Source organism: Rattus norvegicus, chromosome 9, assembly GCF_021556685.1.
Source record: "Rattus norvegicus strain SHRSP/BbbUtx chromosome 9, alternate assembly SHRSP_T2T, whole genome shotgun sequence".
NCBI lineage: Eukaryota > Metazoa > Chordata > Mammalia > Rodentia > Muridae > Rattus > Rattus norvegicus.
This window is the reverse complement of record NC_141542.1, coordinates 107,284,844-107,310,877: the sequence shown is the minus strand read 5'-3', so window position 1 is coordinate 107,310,877 and position 26,034 is coordinate 107,284,844. Positions and strand designations below refer to the sequence as shown.

General features: G+C 49.2%; 1 long non-coding RNA gene across 2 annotated transcripts; it reads left to right on the top strand.

Annotated features, from left to right (window-relative positions):
* Nucleotides 1-17,556: 17,556 nt before the first annotated feature.
* Nucleotides 17,557-19,746, top strand: LOC102548291 (uncharacterized). 2 transcript variants are annotated; one of them, XR_015629245.1, is made up of 4 exons: nucleotides 17,557-17,629; nucleotides 17,710-17,992; nucleotides 19,193-19,333; nucleotides 19,412-19,746. It is a non-coding gene; the product is annotated as an uncharacterized LOC102548291 (long non-coding RNA). The 2 variants fall into 2 exon arrangements; XR_015629246.1 differs by having other exon boundaries at nucleotides 17,575-17,640.
* Nucleotides 19,747-26,034: the final 6,288 nt, after the last annotated feature.

Below are 26,034 nucleotides of genomic sequence, written 5' to 3'. Positions count from 1 at the left end.
GCCGTGTCTCCCTGAGGGCTGATCAATGAACTCCTGCAGAACCCTGGTCGACTGTCACCCAGTATCCAAATGAACCTCTTAAGGCGAGAGCTGCTGCCAGCTTTTGACGTGGGATGTGATGGGACCCAAACAGCATTTTAGAAAGAAGGCTTTCCGAAAAGGGGCTTGGACCGCTAGAGGTCTCAGGAGACAAGGATTCTGGAAAGTGCCCCAGTTGGTTGTCAGGAGGCTCAGATTTGAAGCTCTGATTGGCCAGCTGCGTGACCTCAGACAACCCATTCACCATCTCAATCCCAGCTGTTTCTGACAAGGACAGAAAACCCACCTGGGCCAAGCATGGGATGGTACCAGGTGTGCCAGCCTGGAAGCCAAGTCTCTGTCGGTGGCAGCATCGAGTTAGTGTCCGCTGCCACCTGGATGTCCCCCACAGTCATGCTAGCTGACTTCTGCGGGATCCAAGCTAGGGTGTATAGACAACAAGAAAGCCCAGCTCTCCCTACTTCTCAAGAACTCTAGCTCCCTTCCTACTGGTTCTGCAGAGGACACTTCAGACCTGATGCTGGGCAAAGTCCTCTGAAAGTCCTAACTCCGGGACAAACTAACAGGTGGGCTAACTTCACTGAAGTCAGTCCTTATGGAGCCCACGCTCGGACTCCAGGCCCAGGTGTGATGCCCTGCATATAACACTCTAGCCCCAAGAGGAAGCCCTATTGTCTGTCAGCAGTGCAAGTCCGCAGGGCTCTATAAACTGGCTTTCCTCAGGCCCCTGGTAATCACGGGCAGGTGTCTACACGTGTCACCAGCTAGGCTGCAGAGATCTGCAGTAGATCTTCATTAACCTCAGCCCCAGGATGTGACCCGAATCAAGCATTCAGGACCTAAGGAGGTTGGCAATGACAAGCCAGCAACGTGGCCAGAAACTGCACACAGACTCAGCCAGCACTGGGGTCCCAAAGCCCAGAGGCAAGGTGTTGCAGCCGTGCCCCGCTGCCAGTGGAAGGAGCTACACCAGGCCAACCTTGGCCCATCCTGCCAGGCCATAGGAGCTCAGAGAAGTTTATGAATCAGGTCCAGACCCTGCCCCTCCCCCACTCCTCTTGTGCATAGCTCTCGCAGCCCTTCTGGCCTCCAGATGCACCGTCTGCAAGCTATTTCCCTTTTGTTATTTCAAGCTTGGGGCCTTGATCTTTTGCCACTTTGGAAGGAGCATAGAAACAAAGAGATCTGGGGCTGTTGCTTAATTGTGATGCTGGCTTCACCCAGCCAGCGTCCATCTTAGTCCCTGTGCCCTTGCTACCCAGCTGAGCCTTTGATGAGAGAAAGCAGGCACCCTGGGAGCTGCTCAGCAGCTCCCCCTCCTGTCCCCACAGACCTCAGCTCACACAGAGAGAGCCGAGTATTCCTCTCAACAGTGGCTGCTGCCCACAGGATGAGGCTTGGCTCTTGCCAAGTCCTCTGGTGTCCCCAGCGCGTCAGCGCAGCAGCAGAGCAGCCCTGAGCAGCTGGGGGCTGCAGTCCCTTGGCCACACTTCACTCATTCAAGCCCAAGGTGCAGTACGGCAGCCCACTACCCTCCTGTCATTAGCCTGCAGGCTTTGAGCTTGCACACTTGGCTGGGTACAGAGGCTCACAACACATGCTTGTTGAATGATAGAGATTCCAGCTCTGCTACACCCAGCAAGCACCCTGAGCATCCTTCCGAGCACCAGAAGGAAGGGACAGCACCCACGATCTCCACTGTAACTAGTGTTTTCAGGCTGGGACAGAGACCCTGGCAAAGAGGAGTGTCCCACCCATCTGAGAAACAGGAGGAAGGGTAAACAGGGCTGTGGCACCCAAAAGAGAACTGGGCAACCACCTTGCAGGCTGATGCCCTTCCTGAGCCAAAATAGAGTGGAGTTTCTCCATGAAGGAAAAGGAAAGCCATTCCAAGTCATAGACAAAGTCTGGGGTGTTGAGTCAGACTGTAAACTCCAGAGGGAAAGATATGAGCGTGTACCCAAGAGTGATGGAGAAACCAGTGGCAGAGATCTGATACCATCATGAGACCCCAGAAGCCCTACAGGGTCCAGAGCAAGGCACAGGGGCAACGCGAAGGGTCAGAAACCAACCACATGGAGAGCCAGGTGCTAGTGCAGAGAGCATGGGGGTGAGGGCAGCCTGGCAGCCGCGGAGGACCTGGCATTCAGTGCTCCCTCCAGAACAAGATACCAGGGTAGAGGGTGGCACCAGGGAGGGGCAGGATAGCGTGACTGCAACAGGGGAGAACTGAGAAGGCAGATACAAAAACCACAGCACTGGGCCACAGGATGCTACTCTGAGCTGGAGGCTGAGGCTTACAGCACCTGTGGAACTGCAGAGTCTGGGTCCCAGGAGTCCAGGGAAGCCTCCGTATTTCAGAGCTGGGAAAGAAGTACAAAGAGCCATAAAAGCCAGAAGAGGATGCTGGAAAACCGCTACGGGAAGAAAGGCCACAAGGCAGAGCCACCCTCTGACCTCTGTGCTGTTCCTCACCTCACATGGTTCAGGTCCCAAGCCGGAGTGCTGGGGTCGACAGCCATGCTTTCCCAGGTGCCTTTGGTCTACAGAAGATGCAAACTCTCCAGGTGAAGGAGATGGAGCCCTAGGCTGGGGAGGTCTGTACTCCAACTCTGGCGCTGGCCCACAGACACCACGTTCTCTTAGTCTCACTCAGCGCTGGCTGTGGTAACAGCTGAGCACTTTCCAGAGCGCCTGTGTCGAGAGAAGCTGGACACAAACAAATGTCTGTAGAGCATAAAGATGGCTCGGAACATAAAAGCGCTTTCCGCCAAGCCTAAGGACCTGAGTTCCATCCCTGGGCCACACTTGGTAGAAGGGAACCAACCCTACAAGTTGTCCTCTGACCTCTACATGTGCACCATGGAATGTGCATGCCCCTTACATGCACATAAATAAATATAAATAAAACGTGTGTGCCCTGTCAAGATAACATGAATATAAGGATGTTGAAGTTCATAGCTACCACGCCAGGTGTGGTGGCACACACCTATAAACCCAGCACTCGGGGGGGTGGAAGCAGGCGAATCTCTGAGGTCAAGGCCAGCGTGGACTACAGAGTACATTCCAGGACAGCCATGGCTACAAAGAGAAACCCTATCAGCACCAGCCTCTCCGTGAATGCTGTAAACATCGTCACCATCATCAACCTCCTTTACCTAAGATACCATCACCACTGCTATGATTTGGACTTTGACCCTGAAAGTCCATGTGCTGGAGGTTTAGCCCTGTGTCCTACAGTGCTTCTGGGAGACAGTGACAGCTTTTGGAGGAGTGGCCTTACGGGAAGAGGCTAGGTCATTGTGGGAGTATCTTTTAAAGGAACAATGGGCTTGCCACCCATTTTTCCTTTCTCTTGGCTTCCTGGTCAACCTGAGGGAAAGAGTTCCTTCTACCATCAGCTTGCCTTTCTTCCCTGAGAGTGAGGAGTCTTGGCACTTTACCACAGGGACAGAAAGCTAACAACATAATCACTGTCACATCAAACCCACCATGAAGCATCCTGCCCTGTCCCTGAAGGGCCCGTCTTGCCAAACAATCTTCATGTGACCAAAAACACACAACCCCCCCAGAAGCACTCTGTCCCTTCACCTCCAAATATCTGAGGACAATTGGTACGCAGCCTTGAGCCTTTTTTATCCTAACTTAGATAATTTCCTCGACTATTTCATGTTTAAATACTCCTTTCATGACCAATAAATCAATAATACTCATTCCAGAATGTTTAAAAATGGAACTAAGCCCCTCAAAGTGACATGACAGACCTCACTAGTTCTAGATAAGGACCCCCAGCATCTCCTTCCTGTCTGTCTCTCTTCCATGATTATGAACAGTAGCTACACATACATTTTCCAAACCCTGGGGCTGGTCTCTTGTGACCCACCTTCTCCTATGGTCTGTTGGTACCTCACTCAGTGTCACTAAATGTCCTTCTTAAACGGTGCCCTGTTCCCTTTCTAAAGTCTCTAACCAAGGCACCTGCTCCCCACGAATGGCATCTGGTCTTGCCCCATCCAGGGGCCCTTGGGGAACCATCCCCGAACCACTGTCTAAACAGCTCTGAGTCTCCCCCCCACTCTCTGCCACTCTTCACTGTGGGAAAACGTGCTAGCATGCTCTCCTGTCTTAAAACTAAAACTAGCTCCTTGCCAACCCCTTCCAGGTCTACCCCAGCCCACTTCTCAGCTTTCTTTCCTGGAACACCACCACCCAAGAGGTTGTCGCTACTTAGACATTGCTTTGTTTTTGTTTTCTGGTAACAACAATCAAACTTATTTCCCTCTACCCAACTTCAGCGGCTTCTGTGGAGATCACTGGGTTAGCCAATCCAGTGTGACCATGTGGACAGGGATCACTCGGGGCCTGTCAGAGCCTCTGCCATATAGTTAGGCTCTATCCCCACCACCACCATCACCACTACCTCCCTCTGGAACTCAGAAGAGAGAGGACTGTCGGCAGCCCAACCTCCCTCCCTCATCCCTCCAAGACCAGTGGATCAGTTTGCTACAAAGACCCATAAAGACAGAAGAGGAATATTCGGGGTCCCTTAGATTTGGCACTAACATGGGCACCCCATTTAGCCTTCTGGACTTCAGTTTTCCCAAGTAGTAATTAAAAGAAGCAACAGGGCTGGTACCAAGCCATACCCCAAGAAAGACCTTAAAAGTGAGCTTTCTCCTGTGGCCCCCAACAGACAGGTTCAGAGGGGCAAGTCCGGCTGGAGGGCAGTACTGAATGTGGTGTCCTCTGAGGTTCAGGAAACTGGGATTGAAGTGCAGCGGGGTTTACACCAAAAGGGTCTGATGTGGGGGGGACTCTTCCCATATCCCCATGATGAGGGTCATAGTCCCGGTGCCAAGCCAGGTCTAGAAATAGCAGAAAGCAGAAAGGAAAGGAGAAGAGGGAGGTTTGGGCTGAGAGAGGCCCCATCCCGGGTGAGGGAACAGGAGGGTATGCTGTATGTACTGAGAGCTGACACCCGTCCAGGCTGCATTCGAGAAAGGGAGGGCACAGGGACCAGAGAGCTGGCTTCCCATCCAGAATATGTCACCAAGTCTCGGCAGTTTACTGATTCACCCAGGGCCTTGGCTTCCTGGTTTTTAAAAGTAAGGCCAGAACCAGACAGATACTGCCAAAGTATGCCTGTAATTATGTATATAGCAGGGGGAGGAAACATATGTGCACACCACCAGGGGAGAGGCTCGAGCTCACCAGAGGCCCGAGTTGAACACTGATCAAGTCCGGGTGAACCCTGGAACAATCCCCACGCTTTCAGTTTGGTGACCCCAGGCACGGTAGCTGGCAGGCTTCTAACGGAGAGAGAGGAACAGTCTTCACGTAACAGATCCATCCAAGACAACACAGCCTCACAAAAGGCGTCTGGCTCTCCCTTGCCCTCTAGAAAAGAAAGGCTCTAAGGTCCTTGTCCCAACGATGTTGATGGAAGGACAAAAGGGTTTGGTAAAGGGGCAAAAAGGTCAGGGACAGTTTCTGATAGGCCAGGGCTCTGCTTCTGATATTTAATCAATAATATTCCTCCACATGGAAATAGTGAGCCAGCCAACCCTGGGAGAAGGGGACATCTGCAATCTGCCCAACACATGGAGAGACTAGAAGGAGTGCGTGCGGGTGTGTGTAAGTAAATACATCGTGTGTGTGTGTGTGTGTGTGTGTGTGTGTGTGTGTGTAATGGACTTTAGCATCAAGTGCCCACAGTAGTGCTGCAGAGAGATCAGACATAGAGATGTGTCTGACAGAAAGTTCATGTCTAATTAAAACAAGCTTCCCGTTTTCCTCATGGAGACTCGGATGACCCTGAGAGATTCCCGGTAGCCAGCGTAGACTTGGTATATTCTTGAGGAGCCAGCCATTATCCCGTCATGGATGTATTCATGCTTCCACTTAAGTGACCCAAGTTCCGAATGACCTTCAGTTTCCTGAAAACCACTGCAACCCTGCAGGATTCTGAGGAAATGGCCTAGACTCATGCCAGGCCTCCCTGAAGCCCTGACAAGAATTCTTTCTTGCTGAATCTCCCACTCCTGCAGTGATTGACGGGTGAGGGCCAAGAGCTCTAAAGGGAGAAGACTGGGTTGCATCACCAGGACAAACAGACTCAGGAATGGGTCAGAGAAGTTTCCCAGCAACCAGCTCAGCCTGGGCCAGGACAGGAGTACAGTCTCCTCCTCCCATCGTCATGGGTAAAAAGAGGGAAGAAAAAACATGAGCATCTTCAAAGGTGACTTTATAAGTCACAGACCACAGGACATTCCAAAACAACTAAAAAGAGAGAAGAACCACCTCACTGAAATAATGAAGAACAACCTCATAGAAGACGTGCTGGAAGAATCCTGAGGAGAGTGTGCACAGCCTGTGGAGTCCCTGGGCAGAGGGCAGAGGCTGGACTGGGGGCCACAGCCACAGGGCCAGGACATAGGGCAGGAATGTTTGTTCTCACAGACTCGGGCAAATGAGAAGCCCACAAAACAAGATGGATAAAAAGGGGAAATCAACCACCCTGTGCTGGCTAGTTCTATATCAACGTGACACAAGCTAGAGTCATCTGAAAGGAGGGACCCTTGGTTAAGAAAATGCCTCCTTAAGATCAGCTGTTGGGTATCTTCTTAGTTAGTGATTGATGGGAGAGGGCCATCCCTGGGCTGGTAGTCCTGGGTTCTATAAGAAAGCAGATTGAACACGCCATGATGAGCAAGCCAGTAAGCAGCACACCTCTATGACCTCTGCATCAGTTCCTGCCTCCAGTTCCTGCCCCGTTTGAGTTCCTGCCTTGACTTCCTTCGATGATAAACAGTGATATGGAAGTTTAAGCCAAATAAACCCTGTCCTCCCCAAGTTGCTTTGGTCATGGTGTTTCACCACAGCAATAGGAACCCTGACTAGGACACACCCTAACACCTAGTGGCATGAAATCATTTTAATCACAGTTACTGCTCTGTCCGTTGGGCGTGAGACAGGTATCATGAAGACAGCTTGCATGCACAAACGCACCCCCAGCTGTCTGAATCCTCACTGCATTTGCAGAGTAGCAGAAGGCATGGACAGCAGATGCAAACTAGCCTTACGCAGGGGCCTTGCTGTAGCATCTTCTAAGGCCATAGTGTCAAGATGGACCTGTTTGCCTGTGTCTGACGCCTGGCATGGGATGACTAGAAGAGCCAGGGCCTGTCTAACAATTCTTTCTTATCAAGTGGTATGATGGTTTAAATGAAAACTGCCTACATATTTTTAATTCTTGGTCCCCAGCTGTTGGAACTGTTTGGAAAGGATCCAAAGGTGTTGTCTAAAGGAGGAGGTGTGTCACTAGGGACACACCTTTCAAAAGATTTATATGTGTCCTGGTGTGTGTGTGTGTGTGTGTGTGTGTTTGTATGTGTCTTTTTGTCTCTGTGCCTCTGTGTCTGTCTGTCTCTGTCTCTGTCTCTCTCTGTATGTGTGTCTGTCTATTTTGTCTTGTGCCTCTCTGTCTCTGTCTCTGTCTCTCTCTGTATGTGTGCCCACATTCCATCCATCAAACAAGGCCTTCCAGAGTCACCCCAGCGCTTGACAAAAGAGACGTCAAAGTTGTGGCCCTCTTTTCCCAGCCACTTATTCTAAAAAACAAGAAACAAAAACAAAACACTCAGAAACCAGGTAATAAAAGTAATGTCTCAATGATTCTCTGAAGAAAACTAATCTTCAACAATGAGCTACGCATTCCTAAATGATTCGTGGGTTAGAGGGGTGGGGATTAGAACCCACTGTGAGGTGAATGAAACAAAAACACCCAGTACCAAAGCGTATGGGATGCAGCTAATGCTGGATTTAAAGGGATAGCTATAGCCATAAAACGCCCAGGTCACAAAAGAAAAAAACTCTCAAATTAATAACCTGAGACACTGAAAAAATAAAAGCAAACTTAACCTCACCCAGGTGGAAAAGGGGAATTAATAGAGAGATGAGATTAGTTAAATAGAGAATAGGAAAAAAACAAAACAAACAAACAAAAACCAGAACAAATGGGTGAGGCAGAAAACTGGTTCCTTGAGAAAAGCAACAAAATCCAAAACCCTTTAGCTGGATTGAGTCAAAAAAAGAGAACTGCCTGTTTCCAGTATCAGAATGAAAGAAGGAGGCCTACAGCTGAGGCTGAAGAAACAGGACGAGTTAGAAAGGCAAGCCACGGGCAAGCCCACAGCAGCAAAGTCTGTATCTTTGGTGGAGTGTCTAGATCCCTAAAGAGACACAAACCACTAAAACACCCAAGAAAACAAGACATTGAGCCACTCACCAATAACTAAAAAAAAAGTATCTTCCTTCACAGGCCACGTGTCCAGGGAGAAAAGCTACAGGACTCCACTGCTGGATTCTACCAAACACCTAAAGAACTAAGTTATCATTAAAAACAAAAAGAGTGAACCCTTCTCAACTAGGAGCCCAGTGCTCCTGCAGACTGAAACCTTAAAAGTGAATCCCAAGAAAAGAAAATCTCAACCAAGGGGTCTTATGAACGCGGAGCTAAGATCATCAGTAAAGTGCCTGCCATCTGCGCCCGGCCACCTTTAGAAATAATTGTGCACATGCCGTAACCCAGAGGGCATTGTTCCAGGAATCCAAGGTTGGTTCAACACCTGAAAATTGATTGATACGCTATGCCATACCAATAATACAGAAAATAAAAAGTATGATAATCACTAGGCATAGAAAAGGGGTTTGATAAAATTCAACACCTTTTTGTGATTAAAAAAAAAAAACTCAACAAAAAGGGGCATTTACCAAAACATCCAGGCCACTCCTACTTGATGATAAAAGAATGAATGTCTCCTCTCTCTCTGACTTGGAAAGCAAGGCTGTTTGCTCTTGACATGTCTATCCAGAATCACACTGGAGCTTCCAGTAAGGGCAACTGGGCAAGAAGAAGAAATGTCAAGACTCTAAGGAAGAAGTTAAAAAAAGACAAAAAAAAAAGTATCTTCCTTCACAGGTCACGTAGTCTTTTAGTAGAAAACCCTAAAGCATCTTCTAGAAGAAAAAGACTACAAAAAAAGTTTCCGTTTCATGTCCAATCATGTGAAGACAGTGTTCAGAAGGAAGTTAATAAAAGAAAGGCAAACACACTTGCTAGCTTCCTCACCTGGCTTGAAGACTAAACCTAGAGCCTTGAGCTTGCGAGGCAAGTTCTCTGCCACTGAGCAAATTCCAGGCTGAGTACATCTGCTTGGTGTAGATGCAAGGGAATGGGCTTGACTGTAAAGCTTGCATGAATGGTTCTATGTATCTTGTTCATATTAATTCCCTTGGAGATATTTAAGATTCAAACTAGAGCAGATTTACATCCAGAAAATATAAAACAACCAAACAAAAACACTTCTTTTTCATTGAAAACTGATTTTTGGTTTTGGTTTTGGTTTTCAGTTTTTTGGATTGGTTTTATTCTGTTTTGCTTTGGTTTTTGTTTTGTTTTTGTTTTTTTGTTTTTGTTGCTGTGTTGTTGTTGTTGTTGTTGTTGTTGTTGTTGTTGTTTGGGAGTTTTTGGTTTGGTTTGGTTTGGTTTGGTTTGGTTTGGTTTGGTTTGGTTTTGGTTTGTTGAGACAGGGTTTCCCAGTGTAGTGTTGGCTGTCCTGAAACTCGATCTGTAGACCAGGCTGGTTTTGAACTCAGAGATCCACCTTCCTCTGACTCTAAATGTTGGGATTAAAGTCGGGCACCACCGCTCTACTGAAAATAGATTTTTATTTCATATAATTCGTCTCAACCACAGCATCCCCTACATTCGCTCCTCCTAGCTGCCCCCACCTCCCCTCTCCCCCAGATTTATTCCTCGTCAGTTTCTGTTCAGTAAAGAGCTGACCCCCAAGAGACAGCAACTAAACACGACAAGGCAGAATACAGTGAGGCAAAACAAAAGCCCTCATCTCTAGGCTGGACAAGGCGACCTTATAGGAGGAAAGGAGTCCCGAGAGCAGACTAAAGGGTCAGAGACACACCTGCTCCCACTGTTAGGAGTCCCACAAAAACACCAAGCTAACAGCCATAATGTATACACAGAAACCCTGGTGCAGACTCTTGCGGGCCCCATGTGTGCTTGTGGCTTCAATCTCCGTGAGCCCGTGTGAGCCCCACTTAGTCATGTTCTGATATCCTTCATCCCTGTTCCTTACAACATAATTATAAAATGGCACCTAACCCAACATAAAGAGAGTCGTAAAGGTTAGCGACATAGCTCAGGGTGACATGTCTCACACGTGGGAGACTGGGGGTTCAAATCTCAGCACCACTGGGGAAAACACACTAAGGTGATGAATAGATGTTTTCCAAGAATGAGAGTGACCGGTAAGCGTATGAAGAGGTGGCCGGTGACACCTGTCACCAAGGAAATGGTGGATATATCACCTTTGTGCCCTCCCCCGGACTGCCCACCTCCATCACACCGGCTGCCTTTGATTTTTGTTGGGCTGTAGAAACAGGGACCAACAATGAGATAGAAACCTGAGTCATAGACTTGTACTCCCCTTGGGATGTCCCTTGGCCTGTCCCGCACTGTTTGTGACTTGAACTACCTTACACTGGACCATACTCCTCCATCCCAACTCAGAGACACTAGGGTCCCCCTCAGACAGCGAATTGGGGATCCCCACACCAGGTGATACCACACAAGCAGAGTGCATTAGCCCCACTTCTCCACACACTATCTTCAGAACCCAGAGTCTCTAACCTCAAAGCCTTCATGGTTATCACATGGGGTGCACAGTGTGCTCCCTGCTGGTCCAGGATGAGAAAGGTGCTTAGCAGGAACCTAAGTGACTTCCAGGATTCCACAATCGAGTGGAGAGGCTGAGCGTCCTAGATGTTTACAGATTAGTTGAAGAAATGCTCAAGCCAGGCAGTGATTCACAGTCTCCTCTTACAGATCCAGATGTAGAACCCTCAGCTCCTTCTCCAGCACCACGTCTGCCTGCACGCTGCCATGTTTCCTGCCATGATGATAGTGGACTAAACCTCTGAACTGTAAGGCAGCCCCCAATCAAATGTTTTCCTTTGTAAGAGTCACCGTGTGTTCTGTTCACAGCAAGAGAAACCCTAACTAAGACACTCTGGTCCTCACATTTCCCCTGAGCCATCTCCCCAAGCCCAGCCCCACTTCTTAAGGTTTCAACCACCTCCTAATGTCACCACATGGGGACCAAGATCCCATCACATAACCCTTTGGAACACAAGGCACATCCGAATCACATGAATGCCCAAAGCCAAGAACCAGGAACTGGGAAACAAAACTGCTTAGAGACACCAGGATAAATACCAAAAGATTACTGTTAAAGACAGAAGTGTGGAATCCTGCTGTTTGCCTGCTTGGATCTTTAAATACTCTGCATATACCACTAATAAATAAAAATTTAAAAAAGTGGGAGCTGGAGAGATGGCTCAGTGGTTAAGAGCACTGACTGCTCTTCCAGAGGTCCTGAGTCGAATCCCAGCAACCACATGGTGGCTCACGACCATCTGTAATGAAATCTGATGTCCTCTCCTGGTGTGTCTGAGGACAGCTACAGTGTATTTATATAATAAATAAATAAATAAATAAATAAATAAATAAATAAATAAATAATAAACCTTAAAAAGAACAAACTTTTAGAGGAGCATATTAAAATTTTGAATCATGATAGAGTCAATACAAAGATTAAAATGTTTCAGCAACCACCATTAGACGCCCAGGGAAGAAGAGGTTCAGGTCCTGGGAGAGGATTTTCCTTCAGTCAAACTCCAGACCATTTTCACACACTACCCCAGCCCCCACACGGCAGAAAGATCATTTCACATGTCAGTCCAGACAGTGATAAGCCATCTTGTCCCTTACCCCTCAGCCAGGTTATTTCTCATAAAATCTTCTTTGGTGGGGAAATCCAAGGGCGGTCCATGCCGGCTTATCGCTGCTCTCACAATTCACCGCAAATCTAAAAGGATCATGGATTTATCATGTTCCCATCTGCAGCTTAGAAATCCAAAGTTGGTCTCCCTGAGCTAAGACTGGGAGGTCAGCAGAGCCAGATCCCTTCCTCCCTTCCCCACCTTCTAGAGAACCCTCCATTCAGGACACCTCCTATCCCAGGATCTCAATGGCATCTGTAAGGGCACCACCATGGCGTTCATGTGTGCCTGTCCTGTCCTGGTTCATGCGTTCACTTCTATTCCCGTCTCATTCTGTTGCTGTGATAAAATATCTTGACAAAAAAGCCACTTAGGGAAAGAGGGGCTAACTTGGCTTAAGATGCCAGGTTACAGTCTATTGTAGCAGGGAAGTGACCAGCAGGAGCTTGGAGCAGCCAGTCACATCCAGTCAAGAGCAGAGAATGTGTGCCTGCCACAAGCGAGCGAATTAAGTTCAAAAGAAACCCGTGACAAATAGCTAACCATGATGCTGCCTATTAGCTACCAAAGCCATGCTGGCCTCCAGGCTCCCTCAGCTTCACAAGTACCTGTCACAGAGCCCAGGCTCCTCTCAGCTCTTCTCACAGCCCCCACCCCACCCAAGCCTAAACTTCTCAGCCAGTGGGCTTCCTTCCCTTCCCCCAGCTTCTCATTCCTATCTAACCCTGCCATTTCAGCCACTCACCCATTTGCTCTCCTGGTTCTCTTTCTCTCTCTTTCTCTTCTCTTCTCTCTCTCTTTCTCATCCTCTCTCCCTTTCTCTAATCCTTCTCTCCCTCTCTCTCTAGTCTCGTTCTCTCTCTCTCTCTCTCTCTCTCTCTCTCTCTCTCTCTCATTCTCTCTCCCTTTCTCTAATCTCCCTCTCTCTCTAGTCTCTCTCCCTCTCTCTAATCTCTCTCTTTCTCACTGTGTGCCCCCCCGCGGCGCACCCCCCACCCCGGCTTCCTCTCTAACTTACAGGCCATATTCAGTATTCTACTGTCTCTCCCTGCTCTGGACTGTTCCATATACTTCTGGCTGAAGTCTCCCTCACACTGACAATAAAGATGTACCCCTCGACCATACCTTTGAGCTTTCATGTCCTCACTTTATATATCTGGTGCCAAAACTTGCCACTTTTTTCAATCAGGACCTCTTGCCTAAGGAATGGTGCCACCCGTAGGGGACTGTGGGGACAACCCACAGGCGTACCCGACAAGCCAATGCACTGTAGACAATCCTTCATTGAGATGCTTTTCCTCGGTGATTTTAGGTTGTGTCAAACTCATAATTAAAGCTAACCATCACAACTCCTAACCCAATGTGATGGGATACAAAGTGAGACTGTCCTCATCAATAGGATTAGCGCCTTTCTATAAGAATTCAGAGACATGCTTGCCCATCCCATATTTGGGGAGACAGTGACAGGGTTGATGAAGTAGTTGAGGCCTCTGCAGACATGGGCTTCAGCACTGGGGACATTACATGCCTGGCACTTGTGAGCTAGCCAACTTCCGGTGCTCTGTTACAGCAGAGGTGGACCAGGCTACTCTTCTGCCATATAAGGGATCATTCATGGTTCTGCAGATAAGTGTGGGACCTCTTTGAAGCCAGCATTAAACCATTCAGAGTCTGGCACCAGAAGCCTCAATGTGGAAGACAGAGTCATGCAAAGAAGCAGTCCTGGATCAAGGGGCTCTGAGCTAAGAATTGCAGATAGTTCTGGAAGCTGTAATACATGAGGAAAGCATGTTCCCCTCAGAGCCCCAGAAGAATTCACTGTGGATGGCTGACCCCAGACCTATAAGAGGATAAGCTTGCATTGTTTCAAAGTCACTAGACTTGGGCTCATTTGCAACACAACTCTGGAAATACAGCCTTCCTGTAGTGGCCACCACTCTGTAAGGCAGGAACTAAGAGGGGCCAGAGAGAGACAAGGTGGAACCCATGAGACCTAGGAGACCAAAGCTACCTAAGAACTCTTAAGCTGTGCACTTGTCTCAGTATGTGGATTCCCCAGGGAGAAATGAGGCATCTTGGCATCTAGAAGCAGCTTCTCTGGGTTCTCATATCTAGGGGCTTTGGCTCTGGAGAAGAGAGACATGGGATCCTTGTGGCCATGAACAGGACTCTCGCAGTCTCCACAGTACATTTCAAAATCCAGGCAGCTAGAGGCTACAGAACAAGGAAGAATTACGACTTGTGACCTTGGAAAGTGAGAAGCAGCCGGGCTCCCCAACCCCCCACCCCCAGGAGGCACCGGGGTGGGAAGTTCAGTGCAGATTTCAACTGCAAAGACCAAGGTGATTTAGAAGGTAAAACATTGGCGTTTGTGTCGGATTTCTGCGCCTTCCCCCTCTGGATCCTGGCTGCCCCCACTTCCCACACCACACATCCCTTAGCAGTCTGCTTGATGACAGCTGGCTTTGGGGGCTCACGTCTGCAGGTTGGAGCCCCTGCAACCCTCCTGCTCTCTGGGGCCCCGTGGAACCTTTCCTTAGGCTGGACTAGATGTATAGGCCACCCAAGGGTGGTAACACTCCTCCCGACTGTGGTCTGGGTGCACACAGGGCCCAGGGCACACACTGCTCCATTGTACAACTATCCTGGCTGGCCAGGGGCCAGCCTTGCCCTGGCTATCCCGTGTTTTTCAAATCCCACCATTTATGAATTGGGTTTGGTAGCTCTAGCTGATGATGTACTTAATTTTGCCGCTATATTGAGTCTGCACGGACTGAAAGGGAAACACTCAGATCTACAACAATGCCTGGCCAGGCGCCCCGGCACAGGTGTTTCTCATCTGCATTCTCTCCTGCATTTACTCCGCATCACACTCTGCTCCGTCTTGTCCCCCAGGGCGAAGTGGACGGGAGGCGGGTTCCTTTAAACAACTTTGTGATAACTGCTTTCTCTCCACTCCCACGGCAGATGACAGGCAAAACACCAGGAATTGGCTGGCTACCCAGAGAGGAGATCTACACCTAAACCCACCCATCCTGGGGAAGGGATGGATGTACCTTGATTGACAGATGACTCGGGTCAAGGGCAGAGATTTGTCTTGGAGGGCCTCAGAGTTCCTCCATGTCTGAAGCTCGAGACTGTATCTCGGGGGGGGGGGGTCACAGCTCTATAGTCAGTACCCCGAGATCATAAAGACTGTAAGACGACGTAGTCGCTCACCCAACAACAGGCCCCACCCCACCCCAGCTCCTTCACGGAAGAGCCAGGACTAGGTGGGAGAAGGTAGGAGTCAGGGGCATGCTTCCTCACCTGTCATCTGTACCAAGTCACGGGGTCAGCCTGGGCACCCGCGAGAGTCTGTAGCTGTAGGCCATTTAATGGGAATTTCAAATATCATGGCAGTAACTTAAGTCCAGAGCGGGGGGGGGGGGGAAGCACATGAAAAACTTTTCCTACTTCTCGAAGGAGGACCCATGTGTGTTTTAACTTTTCACTAAACTAACAACCTGGATTCACCTGGGTGCCAAGCCCCAACTTCCCTACCTGAACCTCCCCTCATTCCCCCAATTCCTCCACCCGACCTCCCATCCCCCACCCCTCCACCCCGCCCACAGCAGAGCCTTGGGGTTACAGGCCTGCAGTCTCACCTAGAAGGTAAAGCAGTGAGTCTGAGAGGTTAATACCTGCCTGGGTTGCACAGGAAGTTCGAGGCTGACCTGAGCAAGTTAGGGGAATATTATCTCCAAAAGTACTAAAGAGAGCTCAGTTCAAAGCATCTGCTGAGCGGCGAGCAACCAGGTCCTAGACTTGATCCCAGAATATTCTTTAATAAACCTCTGTTGGGGACAGAGACAGACAGAGCATCGAGAGCCAGATCTGGAGATGCTACACCAGCATGAGCATTCGCAAGGGAAGGGCAGCTGGAGAACCAGGCCAGCGTGCCTAGACAGCCAAAGTGTGGCCGTAAGGGCCGCGTGCACAGGGGTCTCTTTGCAGATGAGGTCTATATCTGTTCCTGAGGAGCATCCAGACATCCTGAGTGAACCACTCAGTCCACTGAGTCCTCCTCTGACTGCAGGGGAGGATGGGTGACCCCCATAGAACATATTTGTATGATTTACATGCTAGGAAGCTTCAAGAAAATAGAACTTTTTTAAGGGGCTCTCAGAATATGTAACTGGGTTTGTATTCGTGTGTGTGTGTGTGTGTGTGTGTGTTTCTTGTATGTATCAATTTTTCAATACTGAAAAGACATGGCAACAGCTACCATGGCAACAGCTACCAAGGAAATCAATCCCTCCATGCGTAAGAAGGGCAGAAGGCATGCAGGCTGCATAGATTCACTCGCGTTCCCAAGGCTGAGTCAGACTAGCTGTTTCAGCACCCTAGGTGGGCATCTCAGTGGACAGCAGACAGGAGTGCTCATGCTGTATTCCCATACATGAGCTGCCCGTGTATCTCGAAGCCCCAACAGATTCCAGCCACTGGTATGATGTACAAAAAGACGGCTGTGTGGAGGGCACATCCCCAGGACACAGGACTCTCTCCAAGAAGGTACAATCTTGTGGCTCTGCCCCATGTGCCCCCTACCTTGGCCCTTGACTGAGACACAGAGTATACTGTCTCTCATCTTCTAGGCATTCTCTGGACTGAAAGAGGACAGGTATAGGAGCTGCATGTGGCATGACAGGTGACAGATGGCAAGTCTTGAATCCTGGCTCACCAATCAAATTACTACAAATCCACGGAAGAGTGTCATTAACTTTCTATGTCTCCATTCTCTCGCCTAGAAAATAAGCGTTAGATTCCCCCAGAGGCATAGACATGAACACATGCCAGAGACCAACCTTCACACAGGAGAGCTCCAGACACAGCCAGTTACTTCCTGTATTACCTGTGTGCACACACATATATGCAAAGACACAGGCATCCCGGCTAGTTTTATGTCAACTGGACACAAGCTAGAGTCATCGGGGAGGAGGGAGACTCACTTGAAGAAAATATTTTCATAAGATCGCATTGTAGGAGGGTAAACCTGTAGGGTATTAGTGATTGATGTGTAAGAGCCCAGCCCATTGTGGGTGAGGCCATCCCTGGATAGGTTGGTCTTGGGTTCTATAAGAAAGCAGACTGAGCAAGCCATGAGAAGCCAGCCAATAAGCGGCATCCCTCTGGGGACTCTGTATCAGGTCCTCCAGGTTCCTGCCCTGACTTCCTTCAGCGATGGATCGTTACCTGGAAACCTAAGATACTTAAGATGAAATAAACCCTTTCCTCCCCAAGTCGCTTTGGCCATTGTGTTTCACCACAGCAGTAGAGACCCTAAGGCAGCAGGTGTGTGCACAGGCACTCACACCACCTCCCAGAAGGCACAGTCTATACTTACTCCACATCCATTTTCCTTACAAAGCCTAGACCGGGTCCCTGCATGTTGTGACCATGGATACTCATTTGATAAATGCACAGTTCTCTTTGCACACATTTGCTTTGCTTACCAAGATGGTTGTTGTCTAGCTCTTGGCAAGGTTACCCTGGCTGCTCTGACAGGCTTGTTCCCCTCTCTTTTCTTTTTTCCTTTTTCACTGTAACCCAGTATGACCTCAAATCACCACATAATCAAGAATGACTTTGAACTTCAGGCCCTCTTACCTCCTCTTCCTGGGTACCCAAACTATTGACCTGCACAACCACATCCGTTTATAGCACTGAGGATGGAAGCCAGGGCTTTGTGAGTGTGGGGTAAGCAGTCTACCAACCGAGATACATGGAGGATGCTGCTCTTGTTAATTTCCAATGTTCTACTCACAGGTAGCCTGTGGCTAGAAGCCTCAATGATGGTCCCACATCACAGCTCAAGCTTGGGAAGGGCGGCAGAAACAGGGCAGAAGTGCACTCCCACAGCGTCCCTCAGCATCCCATGTGTATGGTGTTGTGCACAGTGTTTCCCATCTTCCCGATTAACAAGCAAAGCAAAGCAACAGCAGAAAGAGTTGGCTTGACGCTGAGGAGATGTGGGCAACATGTTTGCCTCCCAGCACAAGGACCTGAATCTGATTACCCAGGATCCCAGGAAAAGCTCTAGAAACGCCTGGTGGGTGTGGTGATACCTGTAATCCTAGCGCTGGGAAGCAGAGGCAGGGGAATCTCTAGGACTTGTTGACCAGACAGCCTAGCTTGCCTGGCCAATTCCAGGCTAATAAAGACCCTGTCAGGAAAAAGGAAAGGAAAGGAAAGGAAAGGAAAGGAAAGGAAAGGAAAGGAAAAGAAGGGAGGGGAGGGGAGGGAAAGGGAAGGGAGGGGAGGGGAGGGAAAGGAAAGGGAGGGAAGGGGAAAGGGAAAAGGGAAGAGGGAAGGGGAAAGGGAAAGAGAAAGGAAAGGAGAAGGGAGGGGGAAGGGGGAAAGGGGGGAGGGGGAAGGGGAAAGGAAGGGAAGGGAAAGGGAAAGGGGAAAGGACAGGGAAAAGGAAGGGAAGGGAAAGGAAAAAGGAAGGAAAGGGAAAGGGAAAAGGAAGGAAAGGGAAAGGGAAAAGGAAGGGAAGGGAAAGGGAAAAGGAAGGGAAGGGAAAGAGAAAGGGAAAAGGAAGGGAAAGGGAAAGGGGAAAGGACAGGGAAGGGAAAGGGAAAAGGAAGAGAAGGGAAAGGGAAAGGGAAAAGGAAGGGAAGGGAAAGGGAAAAGGAAGGGAAGGGAAAGAGAAAGGGAAAAGGAAGGGAAGGGAAAGGGGAAAGGACAGGGAAGGGAAAGGGAAAAGGAAGGGAAGGGAAGGGAAAGGGAAAGGGAAGGAAAAGGGAAGGGAAAGGGAAAGGGAAGGGAAAGGGAAAAGGAAGGAAAGGGAAGGGAAAGGGAAGGGAAAGGGAAGGGAAGAAGAATGAATGAACTGACCTACATACACATGCACACGCATGCATGAATGCACAAGTCCACGCACCTGCACATGTGTGGAAGCACAAAGAAACAAAAAGTGAGATCAGTAGCAAGGTGTTCTAGCTTCCTCTGACTGGGACACCAGTGAATACTCTGTTACCCACAATCAGACTCCTCAAGGTAGTTCGCCCACCGTCAGCATCCTCTAAACTCCTGGCCAGAACCAGAATAAAACTCGCCACTTAGAGGACCCTGACAGCGTCCACTTGACAGGCAGCCTTGCTGTCACAGAGCCCTTTGTGTTCTGCTCGTAGTTGGGCTCAGGGGAGAGAAAACGCATTTGCCAAAAGGGTTGTTATCACCTTCACTGTGATTCATGGGAAGGCTCCCCTCCTGGGAAGGTTGTTTTATTATGACTTCTCGACTCCAGCTCCTTCTTACCCATTGTGGGCTGGGCTACATTCCTGCAATCCTGGGCTGTTCATAAAACACAAACAGCCCATTCAACAGGTCTGGCCTCTGGAGGACGCATAGCTCTCACCTACTCAGGCTGCCTCAGCTCTTGCCCCAGGTGAGCTGTCCAGGAACCTGTGGGGAGCTTGGGCTGAGGCACCCTCTTCATCCAGGTCATGGTTATTATCTTCTACAGGGCCTGGGAAGGAAGACATGACCACTCCCATTCCCAGTACTAGGACTTAACAAGACCCACGAGATGAAGACAATGGTGTGAACCAGTGATCAGGTCCCCCATCTGCCACACCCTGCTACACCCATGCTGACTCTCTCAGAGGCAAGAGGCTCTCAGCTCCTGCTCAGACCTTCCAAGAAGAACCCTATAGTGAAACAACAAGCAAAACTGACCTCCTGTCGAGGTTAATAAGCAAGTCAGGCTTTGCCAGAGAAAGAGTGCGCACAAAGAACACAGACGGCATTGTAGTTCTTTTCCTCGTTGCAGAGAAAAAGAATCGACGAGAGAAACTGAAGTGGGGGACGGTTTGTTTTGGCTCGCCATTTGAATGTATAATCCATCACAACAGGAAAGGCCTGGTAACAGGAAAGGGAGGCAGACAGCCAGTCAGGTTGTATCCGCAGTCACCGGGGCAGAGAGGGATGAGTACTGGCGGTGAGATTCAGATAAAACACGGCAAGATCTGTCAGGATCAGCACCCGGTCCATGTGTGGTAAGTGTATTGAGGGTACCCACGGGGCCAAAGTACAGCACCACTTCTTGGAGACAAATGCCACTAGGCATCCTGTGACAAGTGAAGAGACAAGAATCTTTCCTTTCACACACTAGGACCCACCCGTCCTCCCTCCCGTTAAATAGAAGAAGCCTGGGTAGGTTAGTGCCACCCTGTGTCCACTTCTCCTTCTGGGTAGCTAGGCTCCTTATACACCAGGCTGGACTGGAGGGAGGGAAGCTTAGTGGGGCACGGGTGAGTGAAGATGATGGGCAAAGAACACATTGGGAACAGGCTTCAGAGAACTGGTTCCTTTATGGGGGGAGAAAGGGGTATTTATGTCCCTGAGGAGACAGACAGGGTCTCTGGGGCAAGGTTTGTGTGGCTGTGTAGCACTGGCCAGGGCAGACATGTTGGAAGATAATTCATCTATATACTCATGGGCTGTAGGGTCTGGGGATCAAACTAGGAGTTGAAGCCTCGTAACTGTCAGGGTAATAAATTCCTGCCAGGGACGATCGATCGATCGTGGGGGAGCTGGCTTTATGGCCTCAGGTTGGGAGAGGATGGGTAGCAAACTTCTACTGACCTCATGTTTGAGGAATCCGGGGTTGAAGCTCCAGGGACACTTCCTGCGACCCTGGGCCATTGTGATCCCACAAGTTGGAATTGGAGATTCACTGACATTACAGGATAACATGGATTTACAGAAAAGAGGAAGCCATAGTAAGAACGCAGAAGCCCACTTAGGAGGATTCAGGAACCCAATACCAACAGTACAGGTACCGAAGAACTGAACATGGGGACCAAGAAAAACAGAACACAGGGACCAAGGATAGAACACAGGGACCAAGACCAGAACACAAATACCAAGGACAGAACACAGGGACCAAGCATAGGATACAGGGACTAATTACAGAACACAGGGACAAAGGACAGAACACAGGGACCAAGAACAGAACATAAAGACCAATGACAGAACACAAGGACCAATGACAGAACACAAGGACCAATGACAGAACACAGGGACCAATAACAGAACACAGGGACCAAGGACAGGACACAGGGATCAAGGACAGAACACAGGGACCAATAACAGAACACAGGGACCAAGGACAGGACACAGGGATCAAGGACAGAACACAGAGACCAATAACAGAACACAGGGACCAAAGACTACACAGGGACCAATGACAGAACACAGGGACCAAAGACACTACACAGGGACCAATGACAGAACACAGGGACCAACGACAGGACACAGGGACCAAGGACAGGGCACAGGCACCAAAAAGAACAGAACACAGGGACCCACAGGACACAGAGACCAAGGACAGGACACAGGGACCAATGACAGAACACAGGGACCAACGACAGGACACAGGGACCAAGGACAGGGCACAGGGACCAAAGACAGGACACAGGGACCAAGGACAGAACACAGGCACCAAAAAGAACAGAACACAGGGACCCACAGGACACAGAGACCAAGGACAGGACACAGGGACCAAGGACAGGACACAGGGACCAAGGACAGGACACAGGAACCAAGGACAGGACACAGGGACCAAGGACAGGACACAGGGACCAAGGACAGGACACAGGAACCAAGGACAGGACACAGGGACCAAGGACAGGACACAGGGACCAGGGTGGGGTAGGGGTGGGAGGTGGGGAGCTTCTACAGTTCTCAGGGCTGGATCAGCGTCTAGGTGGGGGGAGGGGTTATGGGGATGGGAGTGGGGGTGGGGGTGGGGTGTCAGCCCTACAGCAGAGTTTCCTCGTTTCTAAGGCTTTGGTGAGTTTCTACTGAGAGGGCCAGAGGAGGCCCAGAGACTCCCTCTGGGGAACAGGCCCTACAGGAAGGGCGGGACTTGAAAATAGCTATGACTGCCATGGTGAGCCAACCTGGCTGGGTGCAGGAGGACCCACAGTCCAGGTCACTCCAGCCTAGCTCCAGGCCCCTCTGAGTGGGGCAGGGAGGGAGGCTTGGGAGGGGAAGAAGTTTGTCAAGATGATGATGGCCAGAGTACAATATCCACTCAGACTGTGATCAAAGGGCGGCCTCTCCCACTTTTGAACAATTCCAAACACTTTGTAAGAATGTGAACCCCACCCCCAGCCTCAGCCATGTAGGCCAAAGGTGAAGCTAATTAGAAGCAACTTTTGGAAAGTCTTCTGTGGGATGTGGGGCATCATGGGAAGGAGGCCCCGGCCCACTGAGCAGTGTTTAGGAACCTGTGCCAGCGAAAAGCTGACTCAAACCTCATCCAGGGTGATATCATTAAACATGAACCATAAACCACAGGCCTTTTATTCAGGCCACCATCTGAACACCCTCCCTCAAGTCCGACTTTCTACGTGGTCCTGGAAAAATCCTAGTATCAAAGGTCACCTCCATTATGAGGCTCAGGTTGTCCCTGAGGTCCACGGGTCCCAGAACATTAGAATCAAAGCGAGAGTCAGAATCCATCAGTGTGTGACTGAGCACCTCTACCCTGCAGGGGCAACACAATAACCCAGCAAGACACTTCCATTGTCTGTCCAGAAGGGCGGGGCACACTGTCTCCCAGACCAGCTCCTGTGCAATCCAATCAGCTTCAGCTGCTACTGGAAGAACCAGTCACTGGAGTTACCAAAAATTCATCTGTGTCTCGGGTCCAGATCCCCCTCTCCTTGCTCTCTTCAGGGGCAGCAAACTGATTACGTCCCACCCAGCCCTGGGATGGCATCATCTACCACGCTCATGGATAATGCAGGTTGGCACCAGCACAGCCATTGGAAGACACTGTCAACACACCATAAGAATCTATCAAGTCCTTCAGCAGTGAGCGTTCCTGCGTGGGACACCCCCATCGCCAGTCCCACACCCGAGATTCCAGCAACAAAAGCAAAGTTCGCTTACCTCCCAAACACACAAGCCAAGCCGCAGCCATAGGATGTACACGGGAGGTTGGGTGTGCTTGGGTTGAGTGTGCTTGTGTAAGGAGCTGGACAAGCGGGAGTGTGGTGGAGGGTGTGTGTATGTGGGTGTATATGAGACATGTGATGTATGTGTGTGTGTGATAAGGTGCACATATAATGTGTGAGGTATGGTATGCGTGTGGTATATATGGTATATGAAATTGATGTGTGCGCTATGTGTAGGTCAATGTGTCATATGGTATGTGTAATATCAATATATATACATATATATGCTGCACAATGCTTGTATTCATTGTGTGCAGTACATGGTGTATGTGATATATATGGTATGAGACATGTGGTAATTTGAGAAGCATATGTGATATATGTTGGGGAGTTGGGGTTGTGGAGTGGTTTATGCTATTTATGATATAGGAGTGAGAAGTGGTCATATGTAGCTATAGGGTGTGTAGTACATATGGTATGTGGTTTGCAGGTTGTGTCTTGTATGGAGTACATATAGTATATAGTGTTAGAGTAAATATTATGTATGATGTAGGAGTGAGTAACTTGATGGGTATTAGTGTGGTCTAGTGATGGTGATAGATCCCATGTGTGTGTGTGTATAGTGTGTGTGTGTGCGTGTGTACACAGGGCATGTATAGCGTATGTAGGGGAAACTGTCAAGAGTGTGGAAGGCATTGTGTATGTGGCACAGAGGGTATGGAGTGGGGAGGGTATGAGACTTAAATGTTTGTAATGTGCATGATTGTGGGGGTAGAGTGTAGAGGGTATAGGGTGTATGGGTGAGAGGGCTGTGATGTATACATGGTATATATGAGATATACGTATGGATATACACATATGTACATATTTGTATGTGTGTATATATTTGTACACATAAATGCATATAAATATGTATATGTATGTGTATATATATATATGTATGTATATATAGAGAGAGAGATAAAGAGAGAGAGAGAGAGAGAGAGAGAGAGAGAGAGATCTTAACTGGAAGTCTTTGTATGTAGAAGACTAGGACTAGATATGCTTTGTAAGATTTAAGGAAAAAAAAGTTTAAGCTGGGAAGACTGGAAATATAACCACTCTTGGCATACAAGAGGCTCTGGGTTCAGGCCCTAACACCACATAGACAATATCTCAAAAAATGAAAAAGAAGCCACCAGGCAAGCCAGGCATGGTGGCACACACCTGTACACTCAGCCGCTCAGGCAGCTGAGGAGAGAGAACTCACAGGTGAGGCCAGGGCAGCTTCCTAGTTTGCTTGCACTTGCTGAGATAAAGAGCATGACAAAAAGCAACCTGGGGAGCGGAGGGTTCGTGTGGCTTACATGTCTAGATCATGGTCCTTCATTAGGGGAAACCAAGGCAGAAACTGAAGCAGAAGCCATAGAGGAAGGCCCTTTACTGACTTGCAGTCCACAGCTTGCTCAGCTTGCTTTCTAATACAACCCAAGACCACCAGCCCAGGGGTGGCAGTGCAGTCAACCAAGCAAATGCTACCACAGATTTGCCTACAGGCCAGTCTAATGGAGACATTTTCTCATCAGCACGACAACTAAGTGAGACCCTGAGTCTAATAAAAAGGGTTGATGGTGTAGCTTGCTGGGAGAGAGCTTACCTGGCATGCGTGAACCATAGCCATGTTCTTAATAAAAAGTAAAAAAAAATAAAAAAATAAAAACAGGAAAGCATGTGTGGCCTCCCCAGTAGAGGGTAAGGTAGGTAGCCGGAGGAACTCTTTCAGGGTGAGTGAGGTCAGTGCTCAATGAGAGATGTGAGCCCAGGCTTCCCTAACAACATACCCTCATACTAGGCAGACGGTGCAAAGTGGATTCTCTCACAGCTCTGGGAGCTGGAAGTGCAAGACCGTCATGCTATGCGGCCAGCCGCTGGTGAGAGCAATCCTCTGGTTCAGAGGTTGACTCCCACTCTGCGTTCCTCATACAGCTTCTTCGCTGGTATCCCTTCCTTTTCTTATGTCACCAATCCGGTAGATCAGGGTCCACCCTCATGATCTCACTTAGCCTCATTAGTTCCCTCAGGGCCCAACTCCAACTTCAGTCACACTCAGGGCCAGGACTTCCGTGTTCGAGTTTTCAGTGAGCAGGGTTCAGTCTATAGCAACAGGGAATTTGGGGAGAGAGCTTACCACGCCAACATTTCTTTTTACAAGACAGAGATACAAAGCTCTGAGAAGCAAGGAAGCCCCAGGTTGTTGGAAAAAGGGAGGGAGGACAAATCTATCCCCTCTCCAGGAGGCTGAGGTGGGAATCAGGAGTGCTCTGCATTTGGTAGAAGTTCTAGGAACTGGATGTAAGGACACATACATGGGAGCTAGGTCCTCACTACAGGGTGCACTAAGAAGCCTCTAGATTCTCGGTCAGTATGTTCACATAGGGTAGGAGAGACCAGGACTCCTAGGAGCCATGTTATAATATGCTGAGGGTCTAAGATTTCCTAGATCACACATAGACACCAGGAAGGTCGAACTAAAGGAGCCCTAGGCTTGAGGAGTGATGGTAGGGACCAAATACCACCATTCTAGATGTACCCCATCCTCCAAAAACACACTAACAAGCCAAAGGTAATGAGAGGGACAGTCACGTGGGTGCCAGACACCCTCCCCATTCATTCTCTCAGACATGCTTTAGGGCAAGGGCAATGTCAGTACCAACTCAAGACCCTGCTCTTCCCCTGTCCCTTGGGAAAGTTCAGGGAGGACAAAATTTCCAGGGAGGACACAAGCAGTTTCTTCTGTCTCTGTGCTGAGGGAACAAAATGGAGTCCGGGGCTATTAAGTCAGCTAAGAGCTGAGCATACCAGAACCAAATAAAGTTCATGAAACTGAGCACAAGGCTGTGTTGTTTCCCTTCTCAAGGTGATGGCCAGTTTGCTCTAGAGCGAGCGAAAGTCAAGCATCTGAAAAGGCTACCCAGAACCCTACACGTGCCTCTCTGCTACAGAGGATTTCAGTTAGGGCACCAGGGAGCATGGAGAGCAAATTAGGATGATCAAGGAACAGAGGTGCCTGATGGGGGCTGGGCATCGTCTTGTTAGCTCACTATCTTCTTGGGTTAAATTGATCCTTGCTAACCTAACTGCCTGAAGTGAGCAAAAGAGAATATTTTGGAAAGGTAACATCATTCAGAGCCAAAAAAAAAAA